The following is a 19,878-nucleotide window of genomic DNA, read 5'->3' as shown; positions in this document are numbered from 1 at the left end:
TTCAGTATGCGCGTATACACAGTAACACAGGAGTGAACTCAAAAAATTTTGTTAGTTGGGGCATAAAATTAGAGCATTGTTAGGAAATGGAAATGCTATGGCGGCATCAACAATGATGCCTAGCAGTTTTAGAGCATCTTTCATGGGGATAATTTAAAAAACACTTGATGACATATCTTTTAATAGATGCTTACTATTGAAGAGGAAAAAAATACTATTGATAATAAGAACTCATCAACTATGTTAAGGCCGAAAAATCAAATGTAGAATAGATGATAGATATGATTAACTAAAGAAGTTCTAGTAAAATAAACAATAATTGTGAAAAGTGCCTCTTGTATTAGTTTTTAGAGCATGGGATTACAAAACTTGATTTTTTAACCCATTTACAAGTGTTCAAAAGGGGCTTTTATACTTGAGCTCTAATGGCTCTGAAATATAAGTAGTTTCAAAAATAAGGGGATAAATGTAACGCCCTAATGCTAAGGCACGCTACAGTGCTTTTTCAATTATTGTGCAATCTTTGCTAATCAAAGAAATTTCTCGAAAAAAATGTGTCAAATTAAAACTTTTGCTTTAAATATTAAACTTTGCAATATAATATAATAATTACAAATTCCGGGATCCCGTTTTTAAACTTTGTAAAATTTACTTTTCAACTATACATTCAAAATACACAAGTTCTAGGTCGCACAACGACTTTCAAAATATAACTCCCAGATGTCCCGAGACCGAACACTCCAGGTCGCGCTGCTTGACATGTACAATCTCACCCGAGCTCAGGTTCATTCTTGTTCAGCCTTCGCCTTTCCTTTACCTACACATGGAAGCAGAAACTGTGAGTCAACAGACTCAGTAAGAAATGCATATAACATACCATATAATTTCCGACCTGTAAATAGGCCCCCATACACCTATTTACAGAGCTTAACAGATGAGTATGAACGTTCAATGCCAGGGTACAACCACTATACCACATACACATCGTACCTCACTGTACGAGTGTTGGTAGGGTTTACCCTGAACACCGAGTAACACTGAGTGATGTACCACACACCTTAGCATATTCCCGTGCCCGTGTTGGTATCACTGTATCGTACTCACAGTCACAATAATCACTATACCAATGCACTCTATAACTTATTCATACAAGTGTTGGTAGTGCTTAATATAATTCAAGCATGCATATATAAACACATATACACATTCAGATAATCACATCATACATTATACACAGTTCTTACCTGTTTTCCGAATTCAAGTGTGCTGGCCGACCTGAACGGAATTCACGTGGTAGATGGATGCCCTAATCATAATAATTGCAACACAGATGAGTGACTCGCTAAATCACTTTCCGGGACTTTAAACTTGAAACTAAAAGTTTCCCTATCGATAAACCTCATGGCAATACCCTAAATATCTCAAAATTGGCCAAAACTAGGGTTCTGGAATTTCCCCCAACAGGCAGACCGGTTCCCAACCGGCAATCCGGTTCTGGGTCACCAACCGATCGACCGGTTGGTACTGGTCTCCCAGAACTGGAATTCTGGTTCTGCTACTGGGAACCAAAAATCACCCCCCTTAATTCAATTCAATCCCAAACCTTACCAAACTCTCCAGTATACCTATACAATGCATAAACATCCATTTCCAACCAACAAATCACAGAACAAACCAATAATTCAAATTATGCCATTAAAGCTCAAAGCTTGAGTTTCAAAACTCAAGCTTGCTTAGAATCATTAACAAGCATTAAAAACAGTAGCTAGGGACTCAAATCAACTCAAATTAACCCTTGAATTCGAACCCTAAGTAATCTAAACCTTAACAGCTCCTATTATCCCAAAACACCATTTCAACCTAACTTAAAAACTTGAAAACTAAGAAGGGTTCAATGGAGCTTACCTTAGATTGATTATCTCCTATGAAATCCTTGCTGAAATCCAACAATCAACACCAAACTCCCTTGATTTGTCCCAGCCGAAAGCAAGAAAGAGAGAGAGAGGGTTCAAGAACAATGCAATTTCTAATTTTTCCCTTTTCCTTGATTTTTCTTCAAATGAGACAAAAGGATTAAGTTAATCCTTTGCTGAAATTAACTTGATTAGGTGTCAAAACCTAAGGCAGCCACCTATCTCTATTTATTAGCAAATGACTAAAATGCCCTTAAAGATATAACTTAGGTATTTCTAAAGCTAGGGGTAAAATGGTCAAAATCCATAACCCCACTCAATCCCGATAATTTATTTTCTCTAAAATATTTCCCACTATGAAATAGAGTTCTAAACTTACCCATGTGATCAATCTAGCCATCCATCGCATTTTTCGTTGTCGCCAAGCAAAAATTACAAAATTAACATATTTCACATATAAGCTAAATAATACCCCTAGAGTTTAATAAAATCTCCAGAATTGAGAAATTATAACTCTAATATTTATTTCTAAATATTGGGGTCCACATTAAAATTAATTCACAAATAATAATAAAATAATAAAAATTAGTGCTAATTGCCTTTACTAATCCACATTACTAGAGCGGTCATTACAATTATCCCCCCGTTAATAGGATTTCGTCCCCGAAATCTAACCTGAATAGCTCTGGATGTTGAGTCCTCATATCTGACTCCAATTCCCAGGTGGCTTCTTCCATCTTACTGTTCCTCCAGAGCACCTTAACCAGTGCAATAGTCTTGTTCCGAAGAACTTTTTCTTTTCTATCCAATATCTGGAGAGGTTGCTCTTCATAGGATAAGTCTGGTTGTAGTTCAAGGGCTTCATAACTCAAGACATGAGTCTGGTCCGATACGTATTTCCTTAACATAGAGATGTGAAATACGTCATGAACAACTGATAATGCTGGTGGTAAGGCTAGCCGATACTCTACCTGCCCGACCTTCTCGAGTATCTGAAATGGCCCAATGAACCTAGGCCTTAACTTACCCTTCTTCCCGAAGCGCCTAATACCCTTCATTGGTGAAACCCGCAGGAAAACATGTTCCCCTGCCTGAAATGTAACATCTTTGCGCTTCGGATCAGTATAACTTTTCTGCCTGCTTTGAGAAGCAAGCATCCGAGCCTTGATCTTATCAATAGCTTCATTGGTCCTCTGCACTAACTCTGGACCCAAGTACTTCCTTTCTCCTGTCTCGTCCCAATGAATAGGAGAACGACATTTTCTACCATATAACATCTCATAGGGAGCCATCCCTATTGTACTTTAGTAGCTGTTGTTGTAGGAGAATTCAATTAAAGGCAAGTATTTACTCCATGAACCCTCAAAGTCCATGACACAGGCTCGCAGTAGGTCTTCTAAAATTTGGATAGTTCTTTCTGACTGACCATCAGTCTGAGGGTGAAAGGCTGTACTAAACTTTAACTTGGTACCCATAGCCTTCTGAAGACTCACCCAAAACTTCGATGTGAACTTTGGATCCCTATCTGACACAATAGATTTAGGGGCTCCGTGGAGACGAACTATCTCCTTCACATACAATTCAGCATACTGATCCACTGAATAGGTAACTTTCACTGGTAGGAAGTGAGCTGACTTTGTGAATCTGTCCACGATGACCCATACTGAATCATACATCCCCGTAGTTCTAGGCAAACCAGTTACAAAGTCCATTGCGATGTCCTCCCACTTCCATTCTGGAAGGACTAAAGGTTGCAATAACCCTGCCGGCCTCTGATGTTCAGCCTTAATCTGCTGGCAGGTTAAACACTTGGACACGTAGTCCACCACATCTCTTTTCATCCCATACCACCAGAAGTAGGGTTTCAAATCCTGATACATCTTGGTGGTTCCCGGATGCAACGAATAAGGCGTGGTGTGAGCTTCATCCAGTATTTCTTTCTTAAGCTCATCAACACTAGGAACACAAACTCGAGCTTTATATAACAACATTCCACTGCTCGAGACTGAAAAGCCTTTAGGCCGACCAGCCACTACTTCGTCTCGAACTTTAACTAGTTCGGGATCTTCCAGTTGTGCCTTTCTGATTCTCTCCAACAGATCAGATTGGAGTGTTAAATTATGTAATTTCCCGACCACGAACTCAATCCCTGCACTAACCATTTCCGAGGCTAGTTGAGGGGCTATCATAACCGTAGTACACACTTGATCGGGACCTTTTCTGCTTAAAGCATCGACCACAACATTGGCTTTCCCGGGGTGATAGAGTATTTCACAATCGTAGTCTTTAACTAACTCCAACCACCTTCTCTGCCTCATATTCAGATCTTTCTGGGTGAAAAAGTATTTGAGACTTTTATGATCAGTATAAATCTCGCACTTTTCACCGTAAAGATAATGTCGCCATATCTTTAAAGCAAAAACCACATCAGCGAGCTCTAAATCATGAGTTGGGTAACGCTGCTCATAATCCTTCAGTTGACGAGAGGCATAGGCTATGACTCTGTCAGCTTGCATCAGAACACATCCCAGACCCTGTCTGGATGCATCACAATAAACAACGAATTTCTCTTGATCTGATGGCAAAGCTAACACCGGAGCTGTTATCAAACGTTGCTTCAACTCCTGAAAGCTTGACTCACACTTATCTGACCACACAAATCTCTGATTCTTCTTGGTCAATTCGGTTAGGGACATAGAAAGTTTAGAAAATCCTTCGACGAAACGTCGATAATACCCTGCTAACCCGAGAAAACTTCGAACTTCCGTCACAGACTTGGGCCTCGACCAATTCTTCACTGATTCTACCTTGTTTGGATCGACCATAATTCCATTCTTCCCAACAATATGACCCAGAAAGGACACCTCAGACAACCAGAATTCGCACTTTTTGAACTTGGCATACAGCTTGTGATCCCTAAGTCGCTGTAACACCATTCGAAGATGATGCTCGTGCTCCTCTTCTGACTGAGAGTATACAAGAATGTCATCGATAAACACTATAACGCAGTTATCGAGGAAATCCTTGAATACCCTATTCATGAGATCCATAAAGGCCGCAGGAGCATTAGTCAATCCGAATGACATTACTAGAAACTCATAGTGCCCATAACTGGTTCTAAAAGCAGTCTTCGGTATGTCCTCCTCCCAAATTCTGAGTTGATGATAACCAGACCGTAAATCAATCTTCGAAAACACTGTCTTTCCCTGAAGCTGATCGAACAGATCATCGATCCTGGGCAACGGGTACTTGTTCTTAATCGTCAGCTTGTTTAGTTCCCGATAATCAATACACATTCTGAGGGAACCATCTTTCTTTTTCACAAAAAGAACCGGAGCTCCCCAGGGCGACACACTGGGTCGAATAAACCCAATGTCAAGCATCCCCTGAAGTTGTAACTTAAGCTCCTTGAGTTCTGCTGGAGCCATCCTATATGGAGCTTTAGAAACAGGTTCAACTCCAGGTGCCAAATCAATTACAAAGTCAATCTCTCGTTGTGGCGGCAATCCCGGCAACTCCTCAGGAAACACATCAAGAAAATCTTTCACCACCTGGACTACCTCAGGCCCAAATGTTTCAGGTCTGCTGGAGTCAAATACCACCGCTAGAAATCCTACACAACCATTGCATAGTAAATCCCTAGCTCTCAGCACAGAAATAACCGGGATCCGAGACCCCTGAACCGATCCAACATAAACAAATGGATCTTCACCTTCCGGCTGAAAAGTCACCATTTTACGCCTACAATCTATACTGGCCGAATACTTGGATAAGAAATCCATTCCCAGTATAATATCAAACTCAGTTAGTTTCAATTCTATGAGGTCAGTACTCAATTCCCTATCTTCGATCCTAATTGGCATAGACCTAATGCGCCTATTAGAGATAACCAATTCCCCGCTAGGCATTAGGGTTCCAAACCCTCTTTCTAAAATATCACAAGGCCTACCCAAAAGGTCAATCACTCTTGTAGCCACATATGAACGTGTAGCTCCCGAGTCAAATAATACTGTAAATAACAAGTTGTTGACGGGAAGGCCGACTGTCACAAGGGACCGGGCAGGATCAGCTTGGGTAATAGCAAACACACGAGCAGGAACCGGTTTCACCTCAGCTTTCGGCTCCTCTTTCTTTGCCTGGGGGCAATCTTTCTTGAAATGCCCCACCATGCCACACAGAAAGCATGTCTTCCGGTTACATTCTCCCGGATGATGTTTCTTGCACCGTGGACACTCAGGGTAGGAGTAACCCTGGCGTCCTCCTCTGCCTTGGTTCCCACGGAACCGCTTGCTTTGCCCCGAGCCACCAGAAGCTGGAACAACTTTTCTTTTCTGCTCAGTGGTGGAGTCACCACCATCCCTACCATAAACAGGAGTAGGAACAGTGGGGGTTCCACCAACACTCGGAGTCACTCGGGGCTCCTGAAGGAATTTCACTGCTCCCTCGGCTCTCAAAGCCTTTTCAACCATCTCCGCATATGTGGTTGCTTCAGTGGTGGTAATCACTAGGTCATGTCGAATCTTTGCACTTAAACCCGCCAAATATTTCTCTTTCTTACTGAAGTCAGTTGGCACAATTCCTGCTGCCAACTTGGCCAATCGATCAAACTTCGTCGTGTATTCTGTAACCGACATTCCTTCAGTTTGAACTAGATCACTGAACTCTTTCCGCTTTGCACTGCGGACTGCTTCATTATAATACTTGGAGTTAAATAACTCCTTGAATTCTTCCCAGGTCATCAGCGTGACGTCTCGAGTGAGGGTTATCAACTCCCACCACACGAGAGCATCTTCCTGAAACTGGAAAGTGGCGCAGGTCACCCGGTCATTTCCAACCACTCCCATGAAGTTGAGAATACGCTCGATCACCGAAAGCCACTGTTCGGCCTTCATCACATCAGGACCTCCCAAAAACACTGGAGGTGCCTGTTTCCGAAATCTTTCATACAACGGCTCCATACGGTTGCCAACAACAGGTTGTTCTGCTGGCACCGCAGGAACTGCAACGGCTTGAACCACTTGAGGAGGCACGGCAGGAGGACCCTGCTGCCTCAACCTTTGAATCTCTTCATCTTGCTGGCGGATTCTATCTTGCATCTCAGCAAATCTTTGCTCCCAATCAGGAGGAGCTTGAGGTGGATTTACAGGGCGACCACCCTGAGCTCTGCCACGGCCACGGCCGTGACCACGGGGATTTTGAGGATTCCCCTGACCGCCTCCGGTCTCAACCATGCCACCCTGACTTCTTGTATTTCGCGGGGCGTCCATTTAATAGGACTTAGCCTGCGAACCCATAAGCCAGGCAGGTTAGACAGCGGTCAAAATTAACTCCGCTCTCTTAAAGGCAACACACTTTCTTTTCTTTTTAAAGAAATATATTTAATTTAAATCTAATATGCTTCCTAACATGCTTTCACATTCATATTTATTTAAAATACTAAACAAGTACGGGCTTACTGAACCGTGAACCGAGCTTTCTCTGATGAAGATTGTACATGTCATAGCAAGCTTCGGTAGACAAACCTGGCGGCTCTGATACCAAAATTGTAACGCCCTAATGCTAAGGCACGCTACAGTGCTTTTTCAATTATTGTGCAATCTTTGCTAATCAAAGAAATTTCTCGAAAAAAACGTGTCAAATTAAAACTTTTGCTTTAAATATTAAACTTTGCAATATAATATAATAATTACAAATTCTGGGATCTCGTTTTTAAACTTTGTAAAATTTACTTTTCAACTATACATTCAAAATACACAAGTTCTAGGTCGCACAACGACTTTCAAAATATAACTCCCAGATGTCCCGAGACCGAACACTCCAGGTCGCGCTGCTTGACATGTACAATCTCACCCGAGCTCAGGTTCATTCTTGTTCAGCCTTCGCCTTTCCTTTACCTACACATGGAAGCAGAAACTGTGAGTCAACAGACTCAGTAAGAAATGCATATAACATACCATATAATTTCCGACCTGTAAATAGGCCCCCATACACCTATTTACAGAGCTTAACAGATGAGTATGAACGTTCAATACCAGGGTACAACCACTATACCACATACACATCGTACCTCACTGTACGAGTGTTGGTAGGGTTTACCCTGAACACCGAGTAACACTGAGTGATGTACCACACACCTTAGCATATTCCCGTGCCCGTGTTGGTATCACTGTATCGTACTCACAGTCACAATAATCACTATACCAATGCACTCTATAACTTATTCATACAAGTGTTGGTAGTGCTTAACATAATTCAAGCATGCATATATAAACACATATACACATTCAGATAATCACATCATACATTATACACAGTTCTTACCTGTTTTCCGAATTCAAGTGTGCTGGCCGACCTGAACGGAATTCGCGTGCTAGATGGATGCCCTAATCACAATAATTGCAACACAGATGAGTGACTCGCTAAATCACTTTCCGGGACTTTAAACTTGAAACTAAAAGTTTCCCTATCGATAAACCTCATGGCAATACCCTAAATATCTCAAAATTGGCCAAAACTAGGGTTCTGGAATTTCCCCCAACAGGCAGACCGGTTCCCAACCGGCAATCCGGTTCTGGGTCACCAACCGGTCGACCGGTTGGTACTGGTCTCCCAGAACCGGAATTCCGGTTCTGCTGCTGGGAACCAAAAATCATCCCCCTTAATTCAATTCAATCCCAAACCTTACCAAACTCTCCAGTATACCTATACAATGCATAAACATCCATTTCCAACCAACAAATCACAGAACAAACCAATAATTCAAATTATGCCATTAAAGCTCAAAGCTTGAGTTTCAAAACTCAAGCTTGCTTAGAATCATTAACTAGCCTTAAAAACAGTAGCTAGGGACTCAAATCAACTCAAATTAACCCTTGAATTTGAACCCTAAGTAATCTAAACCTTAACAGCTCCTATTATCCCAAAACACCATTTCAACCTAACTTAAAAACTTGAAAACTAAGAAGGGTTCAATAGAGCTTACCTTAGATTGATTATCTCCTATGAAATCCTTGCTGAAATCCAACAATCAACACCAAACTCCCTTGATTTGTCCCAGCCGAAAGCAAGAAAGAGAGAGAGAGGGTTCAAGAACAATGCAATTTCTAATTTTCCCCTTTTCCTTGATTTTTCTTCAAAAGAGACAAAAGGATTAAGTTAATCCTTTGCTGAAATTAACTTGATTAGGTGTCAAAACCTAAGGCAGCCACCTATCTCTATTTATTAGCAAATGACTAAAATGCCCTTAAAGATATAACTTAGGTATTTCTAAAGCTAGGGGTAAAATGGTCAAAATCCATAACCCCGCTCAATCCCGATAATTTATTTTCTCTAAAATATTTCCCACTATGAAATAGAGTTCTAAACTTACCCATGTGATCAATCTAGCCATCCATCGCATTTTCCGTTGTCGCCAAGCAAAAATTACAAAATTAACATATTTCACATATAAGCTAAATAATACCCTTAGAGTTTAATAAAATCTCCGGAATTGAGAAATTATAACTCTAATATTTATTTCTAAATATTGGGGTCCACATTAAAATTAATTCACAACAAATAATAAAATAATAAAAATTAGTGCTAATTGCCTTTACTAATCCACATTACTAGAGCGGTCATTACAATAAAGTTCTGATTGTACTATAAAGGTTAGTGTGTCAGATGTATAGTGGAGGAGTGTTGGTCGAATGTCAACTTGTACCTAGAGTAAGGCAAATGGTGTCTCCACTACTTGTACTTGTAGTATTCGTTGTACAACCACCTCCTCTCTTCAAGTTTTGTTGAAGGTATTTTAGCTTTAACAGACTTGCCCTTAGTCGTACATCCCTTTGGTATCTTTTCCATTACAACTTGTACTTATAATGAGGGAGCCACACTAGGAAATTTGGCAAAGTGTTGGGAGAGGGAGAAACACTTGGTATTTTAATTGTATTGGGAGAGGGAGCAGCATTGGTAATTTGGCTAAGTGTTGGGAGAGGGAGCAACACTTGGTAATTTGGCTAAGTGTTGAGAGAGTGAAGGGGAAAAGGAACTTGAGGAGAGATAGAGAGATGAAGAGAGTGGGGAGAGGCCAGTGGAGTGGGGAGCTACTTTAGCGCGCAAGGAGTGAGTGAGGTGGGGAGCTCCCTTTGGTGGGTGCAGGGAATGACGAGAGCGAGGAGCTCCCTTGGTGCATGTGGGGAATGATGGGAGTGAGGAGCTCCAACTCCCTTGGACACGCACGAATTGTGGAGTGGTAGTGGGGAGCTGCTTATGCGGAGAGCTCCACTCGAGCCTTGACTCCTTCTCGTGTCGGCTTGCCCCTTTACATGGGTCGACTTATATTTCTGGGAGCAAAACAAGAAAAATGCCCGAGACAAAATCAAATCGAATCGATGGAACTACATGTTGTTATACCCAAAATTTGGCTGCCATCTCAGTGGAGGACACGTGTCAAGATAAGGGGAATATGGATCGATGCAATCGCTTTACATGGAATAACTCATTAATTATGTGAGTATCAGAGTATATTTATAACCTGCAGACTGTAAAGTCTTAGGCGAGGAATCAATATACAAACTGCTGCTTAGTTTATTAGCGAGAAACCATATGTTGCTGAATGCGAATAGCGAGGCATCAAGGACAGTACACATAGGAAGATGAAAGTGACATATATCAATTGCGAAAGCCCTTAGTGTACAAACTAAGTGTAACAGTGGGATCGGCTCGAGACCAAGTAAGCGAGGTGCCCGTCTCGCTATGGGAAGAGTTCCTGTAACTTCATCCAGTTAACGTCAGTGAGGATCATAACCCTGGCAAGTCAAAAGCTAACATTCAAATGAGCTTCGAAGAACTCTTTGTAAATAAGAACCGCGATCGACACAAGACATGCATCGTCGACCTTGGAAGGAAAAAATGGCCCCAGCTTGCTATTAAGATTACTGGAACCAAGCTTCTGGCGAGACAACTCCAGATACAATAATTGAAGACGTGTTTAATTCACGATCATTTTGACCCAGTAAAAGCGGGAAAATCACAGCTATGTGATTTTCAAATCATAACCGCATTTATACTACGTGATATGTAATCAAATCCCATGATTTTAGGGATGATTGTTGTGAACATATTACGATCAACTTTGTAATTAACTATCCACTATGTAATTATAAATAGTGGCAAGTAGGATGAAAATGGGGACCAAAAAACTCATACAAGAGGAGCCCTGAAAAACAATTAGAAATTTGAATAAGATTTACTCGTGGACTATGCAAAATTTTAACTACAAAACCACGTAAAAAATCCTGTGTTCATAATTTTATTTTTACAGCTTTTAATTTTCTGTGTGAAATCACTACTGTGAGGCTCAAATTTGGATAATAAAAATCTGCGTTAACAGTTTGGTGCTTTCATTGAGAGCCTCTGTGAAAAAGCTTAGAAAAACCCTCCCTTCTTTTGAAGAAAAACCACCTCCTTCATGGCTGAAAATCCAAAAAATGTTAACACCCCAAATGAGGAAACTAATCATTATTCTGGGAAAGAGCCCATGGGCTCCGGAAGGTCTACCAACCCGTGGTCCAGACGGACCACCCGTTCCAGGAGGACTCAACCTGAGGGTGGCCCTGGTACACGGACCACACGTTCCTGGAGAGCCCAACCCGATGTTGGTCCTAGTACGCGGACAACACGCTCGAGGATAACTCAACGTGGGAGTGGTCAAAACCCTGGGACGAGGGATGAAAAGTTCAATCGTGGAGATGCCCAATCTATGGGAGAAGGTACTTATGAAGCAGAAAACTGCCGCCTGAGACGCCGTCTAGAAGAGGCGCAGCATTGAAACGCTGAGTTAGAGCGTGATGCAGCCTCGACCAAGGTGGCACATGGGACAAATCCTCAAAATCAATCTGAACCTGGAGTAAGAAGACCACGAGGCAGACCTCGTGGCTCACGAACCAAGAGACAGGAAAATGCCCTAGAAGAACAACCCAGGGAAAATGAGATACCCCCTGAAAATCAAAACGAACAGCCAGAAGGGAGACAACCGGAAACTGATGAACGAGAAATCCCTCATGACAATGAGGAAGATCTTGGGACTCAACCGGGAGAACATAGGTCACCTGCTAGAAATCACCAGCGTTCTTCCCAAACCCATAGAGCGAGGACTCGTACAGACCCTGATGGGGGAAATACGAGAAACCGCTCTCAGGGGGAAAGAACAGAGCGTGAAGAAGCAAGTGTGGCCTCGAGGCGGTTAAGAACCCACAATCGATCAACTCGAAGAGGAGAAAGTACTCAACAAGCTAATGATCAAGAAAGTATGGGAACTAGTAAATCTGTGAGTCACTCAAAGACAAAGTCTATGAGTAGGACGCGATCTATGAGTAAGACGAGGTTTGCCAGCAATTACTCCCAACCGAATCTGCGAGAGCACTTGAATCGGAAGAAACCTGACCTTTGCCAACAACTTGGTCCAAAGCAAGAGGATCCCATCCAATTGCGAATAAACGAGCTGGAGGACAAGTTTAGAAGATATCAAGTGGGAGAATTAGAGAAACAATCTGGATATGACTCAGACGAGGAGCTTGAGCCATATCATCCAGATATAATGAATACCCATTTTCCTTTGGGATTCAAAACCCCGTATGTCATGTCATATGACGAAATCACTGATCGAGTCTCGCATTTGAATAACGTTAACACAATAATGCGAGCGAGTAATGTGACGAACAATTACGCTGTATTTTGTTCCCCACCTCGTTTGTTGGAGCAGCGAGTAGCTGGTTTAACAAGTTTACACATCATTCAATAACCTCCTGGGAACAACTGTCTAGGGATTTCAAGAAACAGCTCCAGGCTGCTAGGGATAGACGACCCAAAGCGGCCTCGCTAACCAATATAAGCAGCAGCTCAGTGAGACACTTAAGGCGTACTTAAGTTGTTTTAGCACGGGTTGTGACTAGGGTTAGCAATTTGGATGACAACACACAACTTACCCCCTTCAGGTGGGGATCTCTACTGATCCATTGACCGCAGGGGGCGCGTTGTGGGATGACTTACAAGGTTGTTCAGTAAGAAGCATCACTGAGCTCAATGAAAGGGTTCAGGTATTCGTTCGGAAGGAAGAAGCCCGAAAAAAAATGAATTTGTTGAAAACAAGCTCGGGAAGCAAAACCAGCAATGTTTCAACAAGTAATGTTTTCCACGAGAATTGATAACTTAGGGGCTTCTGGTTCGAAGAGAAAAGACGGTACCAAGGAACCGTCGAAGGATAAAAAGAAACAAAAGAAGCATAGATAAGTACATGCCAGTGTATACTATTTATATCAAGCTTAATGAAACTTGGGAGAATATTTACCTCGCACATGAGCAGAAGGTTGCCTTCGGAAAGCTTGAGCCCATGAGGAATTTGAGGAGCAAAAGAGATCCTAACAAGTATTATAAATTCCATAAGGATATTGGGAATATGACCGACGAATGTCGCCAATTGAAAGATGAGATGGAAAGTCCCATTGCTCGAGGCCATTTTAAATAGTACGTGAAAAGACAGGGCCATGGATACAACTTGCCCAGTCTGCCCAATAATCCAAACAACCAGGGGTTACAACCTCTTCCAATTGAAGGAGAGGACATCCTGGTTATTTCGGGAGGGCCACATATCGCAGGGGAAAGCAATAACCCCCAGAAAAGATATGTGAAAGAGATAAAGAATGAGCAGTTGGCATTTGTCCCAAAACCTTCCAAGACAGTGAAAACCGAGGAACCTCCCATTGTATTCACAGAGGAAGACGAGAAAAATGTGAGGTATCCGCATGTCGATCCATTGGTGATTACCATTCAACTCGCCAATAAAAGGATCAAGAGGGTGTTAATAGACAATGGGAGCTTGGTAAATATCCTTTATAAGGAGACTCTACGGAAAATGGCGCTTGAAGGCCAAATTGAGGCATTGTATGGTGAATCTTTGCGAATTCACCGGAGATAGCATTGCTAGTCTTGGCATAATCGAGCTCGCATTAACCTTAGGCGAGGCACCCCTATCTGCCACTGTTATGCAAGACTTCTTAGTTGTCGACCTGCCATCGACTTATAACATATTGTTGGGTCGTCCAGCACTGATCAAACTAGGGGCAGTCAGTTCGATCGAGCACCTATCCATAAAATTCCAAACGCAAGAAGGCGTGGGAGTGGTGTGTGGCGACCAGATGCTAGCTCGCGATTGCTATCGCATTGAGTTGCAGCATAGGAAAGCCGGTCATCAGTTGATGGCAATCTTGGCAGAAGAAAATGGGAAGAAAGACGAAGATCTTGACCCTCCGAGTTCAAGATGAGAGAAACCTATTGAAACCGATTGAGGAATCAGAAGAGGCTATTCTCGACCCAAGAAATCCCACAAGGTGTGTATACATCGGGAAAAACCTGGACGATCAGCTCAAATAACAACTAATAAGTTTTTTGAACGTGAACCAGGATCAATTTGCCTGGAGCCATCGAGATATGATAGGGATCGACCCTAATATTATCTGCCGTCATTTAAATGTTGATCCAAACTATCCAGCGAAGAGATAGAAAAGGAGACCCTTGGATTCTGAGAGGCAAGGGGCACTAAAACAGGAAGTTGACAAGTTGTTAGTCAACGACTTTATACGCAGGGTGTTTTATCCCTCGTGGATAGCCAATCCTATTCTCGTCCCGAAGCCTAATGGAACTTGGAGAACTTGTATTGATTTCTCTGATCTTAATAAGGCGTGCCCAAAAGATTGTTTTCCACTTCCCATGATCGACCGGTTAGTGGATGCAACTGCTGGGCACGAGCTTATGTCATTTATGGACACATATTCTTGATATAACCAGATAAAAATGTATGTCCTGGATCAAGAACATACAAGCTTCGTCACCAACATGGGACTCTATTGTTATAAAGTCATGCCGTTCAGACTGAAGAACGTTGGGGCAACGTATCAGTGATTGGTAAACGAAATGTTCGCAAACCAAATAGGGTGGAACATGGAGGTTTACGTCGGTGATATATTGGTAAAATCAATAAAGAGTAGGGATCATACCTTAGACCTGCCGGAATGCTTTAAGATATTAATGAAGTATAACATGAAGCTAAACCCGAAAAAATGTTCCTTTGGAGTTTCCTCAGAAATTTTTTTGGGACTCATAGTTAATATGAGGGGTATTGAAGAAAATCCCGAAAAAATTAAGGCATTAAATAGACATGCCATCACCGACAAAGCCTAAGGAAGTATAAGCCATGACAGGCAGAATGGCTGCACTTAACAGATTCATTTCGAAGTCAACTGATAAGTGTGTAACAATCTTCAATATATTGTGAGGTAACAAAAAGTTTGAGTGGACAAAAGAGTGCAAAAAGGCCTTTCAGAACATAAAAAGGCATCTAGCGACGCCTCCAATTTTGGCAAAACCCATCACTGGAGAAACGCTATTTCTCTATTTAGCCATCTCGGAAGATGCGATTAGTGCAGCTATAGTGCGAGAAGAGGGCATGCACCAGCAACTTGTTTACTATGTAAGTAAAATGTTACTAGGGGTAGAATCCAGATATCCCCTTCTAGAAAAACTCGCGTTGTGCCTAGTCCATGCGTCTTGTAAACTACGACCATACTTCTAGGTGCACCCCATAAAAGTGTTAGCTGATCAGCCTTTGAGACAAGTTTTATCAAAATCAGATGCTTCTAGAAGATTGATAAAATGGTCAATTGAACTAGCGCAGTTCGACATAACATACCATCCTCGAACATCCATCAAGGGCCAAGCTTTAGTTGACTTCTTGATAGAAGGTATAACTTCAGAAGAAATTCCACCTGTTCAGCGAGACGCAAAAACCTGGAAATTATACGTGGATGGTGCATCCAATGAACAGGGTTCGAGTGGAAGGGTAATATTAATATCGCCAAAAGGCTTTAAGTTTCACTATGCTCTGAGGTTCCAATTTGACGCATCAAACAACGAGGCTGAGTACAAAGCCTTGATCACCGGCTTAAAGATAGCTAAGGCGTTGAAAGTCAAAAACCTCATCTGTCGTAGTGATTCATAGCTGATTGTGAACCAAGTCCTCGGGGAATACCAAGCGAAAGGCTTAAAAAAGGCGAGGTATTTAGAGAAAGTTTGGAAGAACTTGGAAAGATTCGATTACTTTAAAATAGAACAAAATTTTGAGAGAACATAACTCTAACACCGACGCCTTAGCAAAACTGGCCTCGCAGAATGACTTGGATGAATTGAACTTAGTTTCGGTAGAGATGCTGAGCGAGCCAAGTATACGTGAAACGGAAGACGTCGAGATGATAGACGACTCTCCTACCTGGATGACTCCTATTATCAGTTACTTACTTGACAAACATCTAACAAATGAAAAAAATGAGGCACGAAAAATATTGTACTCAGTGCCTCATTACACAATAATTGAAGGCAAACTATATAGAAGAGGGTACTCGATGCCCCTACTTTGGTGTGTTCTCCATGCAGAAGCGAATGAAATCATTAGAGAGATTTATGAAGGCTTTTGCGCGGATCATGCGGGTTGGAAACGCCTGTCTAAAAGATCATTAGACAAGGATATTATTGGCCAACGATCAATAAGGACACCCACGAGTTTGTCAAGAAATGTGATAAATGTCAAAGGTTCTCACATATACCTTGCATGCTGCCAACGGAACCAAGAATGATGACCTCACCCTACCCATTTGCTACATGGGGAATCAACTTAATTGGGGCATTACCCACTAGGCGAGGAGGAGCTAAGTATGTGGTAGTAGCAGTCGACTTCTTCACTAAATGGACGGAGGCTGAGCCCCTCGTTTCCATAACCTACAAGAAAGTCCTTGACTTTGTCGTCAAGAACATTATCTGTAGGTTTAGAATTCCCGTGAAGATAGTATCCAATAATGGAACACAATTTAATGGCAACTTGTTCACTGAATTCTGCGAGAGGAACAAAATTATCAAAAGCTTCTCGTCAGTATCCAGGCCTCAGGAAAATGGACAAGTGGAAGCTGTTAATAAAACCTTAAAGGATACTATCAAGAGGAAGCTAGACGCTACCAAAGGCAGATGGGTTGATGCGCTACCTCAGGTACTCTGGGCCCACAGAACTACTGAGAAAACAGCAACAGGACACACTCCTTTCTCGCTAGCATTTAGCTCGGAAGTAATGCTACCTGTTGAAGTGAACATATCGACTTACAGAAGAGAGTTTTATAATCAAGAAGAAAACCAGAAACTTTTGAAATTATCCTTGGATCTACTTGAGGAAAAATAAACTGAGTCGCAAATCACCAACGCAGCATACCAACACCGAGTTACAAGATACTTCAACAAAAATATTAAGAAAAGACTATTCAATGTTGAAGACTTGGTGCTAAGACGAGTATTTGCAAATACGAGAGATGCATTTGCAGGAGTGTTCAACCCAAATTGGGAGGGTCCATATGTCATCAAAGCAGTAGTTGGAGTTGGAGTTTATAAATTGACTCGACTCAACAACTCGCTTATAAAGAACTACTGGAACGTAGAACTTTTGCGACCCTACTACCAATAAATAAATGATGTAACTTGCATTATTGATGTAAAATTTAAACTTCAGTTATGAATAAAGAGAATCATTTGTATTAAGTAATTACAAAGTTTTATTCGTTAAAAATTACTTAAGGGGCATTTATGTATGATTAATTGGAATTCATCTTGAAATACATGGTATAATGCAAACCCGCCATTTCAATTTTTTTTGAAATTCAAAGTGTTAACGCAAATTTTCGTTAACCAAATTGAGCCTCATGATGATAATTCATCACAGAAAAAAATAAAAGCTATAGAAAAATAAAATATGAGCACAGGGTTTTTTACGTGGTTTTGTAGTTAAAATTATGCATAGTCCACGAGTCAATCTTATTCAGATTTTTGAGTATTCTGCATACTCTGATACTTACGTAATTAATGAGTTATTCCATAAAAAGATATTTCACTGATTCATATTCCCTTTATCTTGATACGTGTCCTCTAGCCAAATTTTGGGTATAGCAATTGTCCCTTAAAAAGTTCTTTTTTAGTAAAAAAGAGCTTTTTAATAATTTCAGAGGGCATTTTCATCGTGATCTTTTCTTGGAAAAAATGCATCCTTTAATTCTGGCGGTTGTACGGTTTCGAGAGTCATTATGAATCGCCTATTTATATTTTGCACAACTTCCAACCGTTAGATTTCTCAGTCTTTGGCTTTCTTATCACTGGACTTCGGGTATAAAAGGGCAGTTCAAGCTTGTCATTTTTTGTAAACCTCTGGCTTCTTTAGTGAAATCCATTTTCAGAATGGATTACTTCCTTCCTGCCAAAATGTCTCTTCTGAGTTCAGAAGTATATCCTTCCAAACTCATAATACCCAGGTGCACCAATCATTTTCCATTTGTTACTATAGACTTCAAGCTTTATTAGGTATTTATAGTGTTAAGAGAATTATACTTAGTTTTCCTTCTTTCCCTCTAATGGGGAGTTTACATAAAAGATACATAAGTATGGCTATTCTCGTTAGGTCCAGCTCTTGAAGGAAATGATCTGCATTGCTAGGCAGATTAGATATGGTTGAATTGTCAACACCGTGTCCTATAATTATGGACAATCAATTGCTTGATCTCCATGTCGGGTAGTTTCCCTTTTTGGATTGATACGATTTTTTGTCAAGATTTGAGGAGCATTTAATTCTTTACTCTGTACATTTGAATAAAAAGGGAAATCGAACTTGTCTTATAGGAATACACTATCTAGCCCTTCAGAATTACAATACTTGAAGTGCTTCCAAATATGGATTGTCATTAGCGGAAGTTCATCTGGTCGCGGAGCTAAGGTACCTTCCTAGAAGGCCTTGTATCACTCTGGCTTGGCCCAAATTATCTTCTTTAGAACCACAGGTGGGCTTTCAGTGCTGATTTAGATTCCATGTGTCCCTTGTTGAAAACACAGATAAGATTTACCCCAACTTTCTAAAATGTTACGTATGGTGGAAGCTTGCTCCATTCCATTAGTGTTGACATGTGGAGGTTCAAAAGTAATTTTACATTACTTTCCAAATGTTAATCAACCATGGAAGGTGAACTTCCATCTTCAATCGTGGTAGGTTAACTTGGCAGTCATCTGTTGGTGGAGGAGCACATTTACTGAGGAGTTGCTTTTTAGGGAAGCCTTTATTTTGACGACTGTTCACTTTTTGGTGCGAGAACTAAGGAAAAGCATCTTCATCATTAATTTGTGCCTCGATTCCAGAATATATTAATTGTTTTTCATGCTTGATTGTTGGATTCCCCAACTATTAGATGTATTTGTTCTTTTAGAGATACAATCATGGATTATCCATTCCTTTTCACGCGGATATCCACCTCGGGTATAAATACCCTTAGAAGACTCTATTTACCACTTTTCTCCCAATTTTAGTTTTTTAGAAATTAGAATTCAAATTTTTCTGCAACATTAAATGCAGAAACCAAACCCATAATCAAAATGACCCAAACCAATCTGGATCGTGTCATTGAGTTTTGTATACAACTTCTTTTAAGAATTATGGCTCGAGAATTTCCAAGCATTCAACCCCTAGTGACCACGCATTCTACACTAGAAAACATTGTGACTTTGGATTTCGACATAGACATTAATTTGTTGATAACTTTCGCCATTTGTCTTTGCAAAAGGTGTGCTCAACTACCTCAACCAAACCCAATGACAATTAGTTTGGTGCCTTCGCTCCCATTATCAGTTATGCATTTATTTACCCTTTCGTCTTTTAACTGTGTTTTTAGATTTACTGTTGCACGTAGGATTCACATGGCCTTTTTTTTGAATGAAATTGGGATTTTTAGAGCTTTTGATTGATATTGTTGGAAATTTTAGGCATAATAGACTATGGCCTTTAGGTTTTATCATTAGGATTTTTTAGGAATGGCTATTTTGCTGCAGAATTGTTTGAAAAAAATTTTGTGGC

The sequence above is a fragment of the Cannabis sativa genome, chromosome 2 (genome assembly GCF_029168945.1).
Source record: "Cannabis sativa cultivar Pink pepper isolate KNU-18-1 chromosome 2, ASM2916894v1, whole genome shotgun sequence".
In the NCBI taxonomy this organism is placed as follows: domain Eukaryota; kingdom Viridiplantae; phylum Streptophyta; class Magnoliopsida; order Rosales; family Cannabaceae; genus Cannabis; species Cannabis sativa.
Note: the sequence above shows the minus strand (reverse complement) of the source record.